The 6,999-nt window shown below is 46.9% G+C and overlaps 1 non-coding gene across 1 annotated transcript; it reads left to right on the top strand.

Annotated features, from left to right (window-relative positions):
* Nucleotides 1-6,537: 6,537 nt before the first annotated feature.
* On the top strand, nt 6,538-6,641 carry LOC129479983 (small nucleolar RNA U13). The gene has a single exon (XR_008656897.1). It is a non-coding gene; the product is annotated as a small nucleolar RNA U13 (small nucleolar RNA).
* Nucleotides 6,642-6,999: the final 358 nt, after the last annotated feature.

Below are 6,999 nucleotides of genomic sequence, written 5' to 3'. Positions count from 1 at the left end.
ACTTGGAGAACTTTTATGTCTAGCTAAGGGATTGTAAATACACCAATCGGCACTCTGTATCTAGCTCAAGGTTTGTAAACACACCAGTCAGCACCCTGTGTCTAGCTCAGGGTTTGTGAATGCACCAATTGACACTCTGTATCTAGCTGCTCTGGTGGGGACTTGGAGAACCTTTGTGTCCACACTCTGTATCTAGCTAATCTGGTGGGGATGTGGAGAACCTTTGTGTCTAGCTCAGGGATTGTAAACGCACCAATCAGCACCCTGTCAAAACAGACCACTGGGCTCTACCAATCAGCAGGATGTGGGTGGGGCCAGATAAGAGAATAAAAGCAGGCTGCCCGAGCCAACAGTAGCAACCCACTGGGGATCCCTCTCTTACTGTGGAAACTTTGTTCTTTCTTTCTTTGCAATAAATCTTGCTGCTACTCACTCTTTGGGTCCACACTGCCTTTATGAGCTGTAACACTCACCGCGAAGGTCTGCAGCTTCACTCCTGAAGCCAGCGAGACCACGAACTCACTGGGAGGAATGAACAACTCCAGAAGCGCCGCCTTAAGAGGTGTAACACCTCGAAGGTCTGCAGCTTCACTCCTGAGCCAGTGAGACCACGAACCCACCAGAAGGAAGAAACTCCGAACACATCCGAACATCAGAAGGAACAAACTCTGGACGCGCGGCCTTTAAGAACTGTAACGCTCACCGCGAGGGTCCGTGGTTTCATTCTTGAAGTCGGTGAGACCAAGAACCCACCAATTCGGGACACAGTAGGACTTCCACAGCAAACTCATTAGTATGTTCAGAGTGAGGACAAATTTTAAAAGTAAACCAATTGAGGCCGGGCACGGTGGCTCACACGTGTAATCCCAGCACTTTGGGAGGCCAAGGCGGGTGGATCACTTGAGGTCAGGAGTTTGAGACCAGCCTGATCAACATGGTGAAGCCCCATCTCTACTAAAATACAAAATTAGCTGGGTGTGTTGGTGCACACCTGTAATCTCAGCTACTTGGGAGGCTGAGGCAGGAGAATTGCTTCACTTTGGGAGATGGAGGTTGTAGTAAGCCAAGATCATGCCACTGTACTCCAGACTGGGCAACAAGAGTGAAACTCCATCTCAAAAAAAAAAAAAAAAAAAAAAAAAAAGCCAATTGAAAAAATATATATTTGAAGCTCTGACGAAATTTATGAAAATAGTGTGTGAATAAATTGAGGTTTGGAAAATTCTGATAACTATACACCCTCTTTCTGTGGGACCAGAAACTGAAGCTCTGAGAAACAGCTGTGGTACCAGAACCCAGCTCTGGTCATTCCCAGATCATTTTTGCTTTTCTCTGCACTATGCAACATCTCCCTTCACCCCAGAGCAGTGGTCATAAACAATGTGAAATTGACCATGCCTCCTTTGTGTGCAGAAAGACACATTGTAGGATTGCCTCTCCCTTCCCCAAGCCCTCTCCCATTCCTCTCCTTCTCCAAGGTCTTGATTCTGCACTGAAGGAACGAACTTATGCTCAGATAATTTCAAAATCCACCCTCTGCCCCGTGGCTAGCAACTCACACACCTACCAAACCGTACTTGCCTTGGAGTGCCAGTCCTTCATGGCTCCACATCAAACCAGTTATACCCATGGCTTAGCATGCTTTTCTTTACTGTTAATAGTTACATATATGTATTTTTAGAGGTGCTTCCTAGAATCAAGAAAATGGTTCTAATCGTGGCATCACAGGACTACAAGGAGACAGGAAGGCTTCTTACCGCCTTTCAAACATCAAACTGGGAGATGTTCTTTCAACTGCCAAGGTTTTGGGTCCCCGTGTCCCACTCTTATGAAAGAGTTGTTTGATTTACACTGTTTTGCAAATAGTATCCAGCTATGAGACCCTCCTTGCTGATATTATCCTTCCTGCCCTCCAGCCTGAGCTGCACAAACGTTGCATTGATGGTATTTACAAGGTCCTGTGCATGTCACTGAGCCCAAGTGATATGAGCGACCAGGTCACCTGCTCCCCAAGGCCTGATCAGGTACCCCAGGCCAGGGAGCCAGAAGAAAGGTGGCACTTGCTAACCAGCCCTATCCACTGACCAAAAATGGGTACCTCTTTTAGGACTTGTGGCCATGGGGACTCTTACCCTTTCAGAGTTTAGGAGTCTAGAAGTGTTACCTCATGACTGCCCATTTATCCTGAAGTCTCTGGCCATTGCTGGCCATCTTATGCCCCTTCTTTACCCTAAGACTCCTGGCCACCCTGGGGTAACCCCTAGGTGGCTTCCACATCTCCCTCCAGATGATGAAGGAAAGCTCTCTGCGGGTTCAGCAAGTCTTAGCTGCTGAGCCAAGTGAAACCAAGAGTAAGACCCAGCTCTTGCTAGGCCTCAGTTTCCCTGACTGTAAAATGAAAAGACTTGATGTAGGTACATTCCGTTCCCCATCCATTAGTCCTTGACCTCCCCGTAGCACCATGCTTTCAAACATTTTTCTCTTGTGGGTTTTTTTAAATCTTTGTGCCTGGTAATCTGCATTCTCTACCAAAGATAAAACAGCTCAGATATCACCTGTTAGCATCACAGAAGAGTTCTTCATAGTTCCTTCTTGGCCCTGACAAAGACTTTAAAGCCAGAGGAGTGACAGAAATCCTTTCTCTTGAAGGCCTGGATGTCAGAGGGCGAGGGATATGAAGCAAAACCTGGATTCAAGGCCTGGTTATACCTCTGCTGGTCAAGGGCTGTGAGCAAGTTTCCCAGTCTTTCTGAGCCTCAGTTTCCTCATCCGTGCAATGGGTAAACAGTAGCTCCTAGGTCACGGGGTCCTCATGAGAAGTAAATGAAATCATTTACATAGCTGGCATATAGAAGGCGTTCAGCATGTGCTAATGGCTAGGATTTGAACAACTGCTTTCTGAGAACAGAACCAGTTCCCTTAAAATCAGCCTACTTCCATTAATGACTTTCTCCCAAACCCTGGATTTAAATTGTGTGTTGAGTTTTACTGGAAAACAAAAGAGAGGAGGGTGGAAGACTGGATCTGGTGCAGATAGCCAAAAATCACAGTCAGCATCGCCCCTACCCAGATGGGCAAGGAACAGAGAGGGTCGCCGGAAGTCTGAGTCACTGGTTTCAGAGTTGCTAGTTAAAGCTGGAATCTTTGTTCCCGCCACTACCAACCCCCATCACCCCAACCCTTTCCATCCCCTCTCCTTTCAATCAAACACTTCAAAGAGGCGCCCGGAGAAGGGAACTGTGAATTCTCTGCTCACTAGTTTTCATGAGAGGAAACCAAAGAATGTTTCTTTTCGAGACTGCGTCTGCTCATCCAAACAAGTTTTACTAGCTGGGGGAACTTGAGCTCAAAGGCAGGCTCAGGGGCTGATGAAATTCAGCTGTGAGGCCACAGAGACATTGCACCACGGACAGGAAAATGAGAGGCACCCAGCAACATTGGGCTGGGCAAGGGCCAGGACAGCAGGAGAGGGTGCAGGAGAGGGAGAGAAAGGGGCACTCTGGGGGTCAGAAGAGGGAGGGGGTGGCGCCCAGGAGAAAAACAGATAGAAGAAAAGAGCCGAGAAAGGCAGAAAGAGAAAAGAGGAGAGAAGAGAAGACACAAAGCCCGAGAAGGCATTTTATTTTTCTTCTTTAAAGAGTGAAAAAAACAAACACTCCAACTGTTTCAACTGACGGGGAATGTTCATCTGCCGAAGGCATTATTAGGACGGGAGATAAGGAAACCACGGAGATAGGAAATAATTATTTTGTATCTGTCTTTATAAATGAAAATGAAGGGCATTAACTTAAATAGGATTTAGATTTTCAGGGACAGAAGGGAATGAATTAGGAAATAATTCTGATAACAAAGGAAATGTTTATTAAAAGGTCGGGGGAGGGGGCTCTTGAAACTGACAAGGCCTCATGGGCCAGATTTAAAACCGCTGCTAAGCTGCGAGGGAGTTCCAGCAGGGCCAGAGCTGTGGGATCCAGTGGGTACCACTTGTGAGAGATAACTCAGCTCAGGGCAGAGGATCAGTGCAAAAGATGACTGACCTCCTGGCCTGACTCGGAAGTCAGTGGCCTGTAACTCAACAGGTGGGAGCCAGGCACCTGTGCTAAGAGCAGAGCAGAAGTGGGCAGAGGCATCCTGGGCTGCACTCAGCTTCCCGCAAGGATCCTTCCTCCTCACTTTCACCCTTCTGCTAGCTTATGGGAGGGGTGCTACATGGCGAAATTTGGTGGGAAGGGAAAAAAGGAAGGAGCCACATCAGTGACAATGCCACGTTCACAGATCCCCACAGCCTGAACGCCCTCCATGAAGTCCTCTGTCTCCTGGGTGTGCACCCAACCAGGCCAGATGGAGCTCTTTCCAGCATTTCTTCACTCTTTCTATGGAGGCACCTGGAAACAGCAGTTGGGAGCCTGCACTGTGGCATCGGATCGCCTGGGTCTACATTCTGATTCTGTCTCTTTCAAACTGCTAACTTTAAATGAATTATTTCAATTATTTGGACCTGGCTGGACACGGTGGCTCACACCTGTAATCCTACCACTTTGGGAGGCCAAGGTGGGTGGATCACTTGAGATCAGGAGTTTGAGACCAGCCTGGGCAACATGGCAAAACCCCGTCTCTACTAAAAATACAAAAAAAAAAAAAAAATTTAGCCAGGCGTGGTGGCGCATGCCTGTAACCCCAGCTACTTGGGAAGCTGAGGCAGAAGAATTGCTTGAACACGAGAGGCAGAGGCTGTTGTGAGCTGAGATTGCACCATTGCACTCCAGCCTGGGCAACAGAGCAAGACTTCATCTCAAAAAAAAAAAAAAAAAAAAATTACCTGGACCTCAGCTTTCTCAGATGTAAAATAGAAATCTAATGATCATACCTCTCTTATAGGGTAGTTGGAAGGATTAAGTGACATTAATATTAAAAAGTTCATTGGGAGGTCAAGGTGGGCAGATCATCTGAGGTCAGGAGTTCGAGACCAGCCTGGCCAACATGGTGAAACCTTGTCTCTACTAAAAATACAAAAATTAGCCAGGCATGGTGGTACTTATCTGTAATCCCAGCTACTCTGGAGGCTGAGGCAGCAGAATCGCTTGAACCCAGGAGGCAGAGGTTGTAGTAAGCCGAGATCATGCCACTGCACTCCAGCCTGGGCGACACAGTCAGACTCTGTCTCAAAAAGAAAAAAGAAAAGAAGAGAAAAAAAAAAGTTGATAGAACAGTAAATATAGTAAATAATAAAATTATAGTTATTATAACACAATTATTAGAGGTATCCTGGCTAACCTTCAAAACCAAGTAAGTTCTTGTTTATGTCTAAATTTAGTGCCTCCTCCTGTCATTTGGGTCTCCCCTGATTGAAAAGAATTAATTGCCACTCAAGTCCACCTACATGTCTGCCTGCCTTGGCCTTGATTTCTGTCACAGAAATGGCTCTTCCTCACTCCCCTCCTGTCCTTCTCTTCCCCCACAGCAAGGTTGGAGGTGGAAAGCTTTTCAACAGCCAAAACTAGTGTCTGTAGACTGACCATGTTAAAGGCTCCAACAGGAGAGGGAATCAGAGGCTCAAGTTCAGGAGCAAGGGAAGCCACAGATTGCCGTGGTCTAATCTCCCAGAACCATGTGGCAACGTGAAGCTTGGAGGGTGTTTCGGAGCTGCAGGATCTGCCTCCAATGCTGATACCGTAAGTACCCAGGACACCTTCCAGGGGCAGAACTTCACATGAGGACTCCTTTGCAGGTGTCTAAGCTTAGTGTTTCTGTGAGGAAATCTGGGGGCTGGCTCTGTGGACTCACTGAAAGCTCTCTGCTGACAGAATCAGATAATCAGCTAATACCTGACCCCGCCGCGTCCTAAGCCTTGGACTGATACATAACAATGTCATCAGGCCTGCCTTTTAAGAGCCTCAGCCAGCTTACCTCCTCTTTCAGAGAATCTGCCCTGGGTAATTATTCCAAACTCGTGCCTGTGAAGTGGGCTAAGTGTCCTGTCACTGTAATCCTCTGGGACGATCTCTCATAACACCCCCTTCTCTTCACATTTAGCACTCCCGAAGTTCTGTGCTGGCCCTTGGAGATGGTAGCTTACTCCCGCCAGGGGGTAGCTCCCTTAGATGAGTTCCTGAGAAAATCGGTTGAGACAAAAGATTGGCCCTGGGATCCACAGAGGTGGAGGCCAGGAGGAGGCCCCCAAGTGCACCTGTTCCAGGAATCCCAAGCTGAGAGCCAACCCTTCCCAACCAACCTTGCAAATAGTCACTGGCCCACCCATTCAGGTCAATGGAAAACCAGTGCAAATGAAGTAGCAGAGGCCCAAGATGTCCAACTGCCTCCAGCTTAGGAGCATTCCGAGGAGGGGAAATATTTGACTTGTTGGTAAATCAATATTTTTGTTTTTGCACAAAGCCAGGACAGTTACCTGCTCCTCAGTCTGGAATGGGTACCTGCAGAGTGGGAGGGAAGAGACAGCCTAGACTAGAATCTCAGCTCTGGACTTCCCTTAACCACCTCTCTGAGTGTCCTGAATTTCCTCATCTTAGGAAAGGGGAGGTCCTTTTGTAGTTCATAAGCGAGATGATTGGGTGTTCAGGCACATGTGTGAGATATGCCTCCTTCAAACCTTGTTACAACGTCAGCACATTACCCGCCTGACATGAAAAAAAAAAAAAAAAAAAGGGAGGGGGAATAATAGTATCAACCTCATGGGGATTTCTGTGAAGACTAAATGAGCAAGTAAGTGCCAATTGCATAATGGCAAGCACATCGTGAATGCCTAATACACTTCAGCCTTTTTAAATTGCTTTTATACTCATTCAGTATTTTATAGTTTACAAAGCATGTCCACATATACATATTAACTAATTCAGTCCTCACGGCATCCCTGGAAGGAAGTCATTATGGACTCCAAGTTTTGGGGACGGAATATCAAAGCTCAGGGAAATCTAACGACTTGCCCAAGGTCAATAATTCATATTTTTAATCCAATCAAGACCAGTTTCTTGCTTAGGACTT

The sequence above is a fragment of the Symphalangus syndactylus genome, chromosome 3 (genome assembly GCF_028878055.3).
Source record: "Symphalangus syndactylus isolate Jambi chromosome 3, NHGRI_mSymSyn1-v2.1_pri, whole genome shotgun sequence".
NCBI lineage: Eukaryota > Metazoa > Chordata > Mammalia > Primates > Hylobatidae > Symphalangus > Symphalangus syndactylus.
This window is presented reverse-complemented; position numbering and strand designations above follow the sequence as displayed.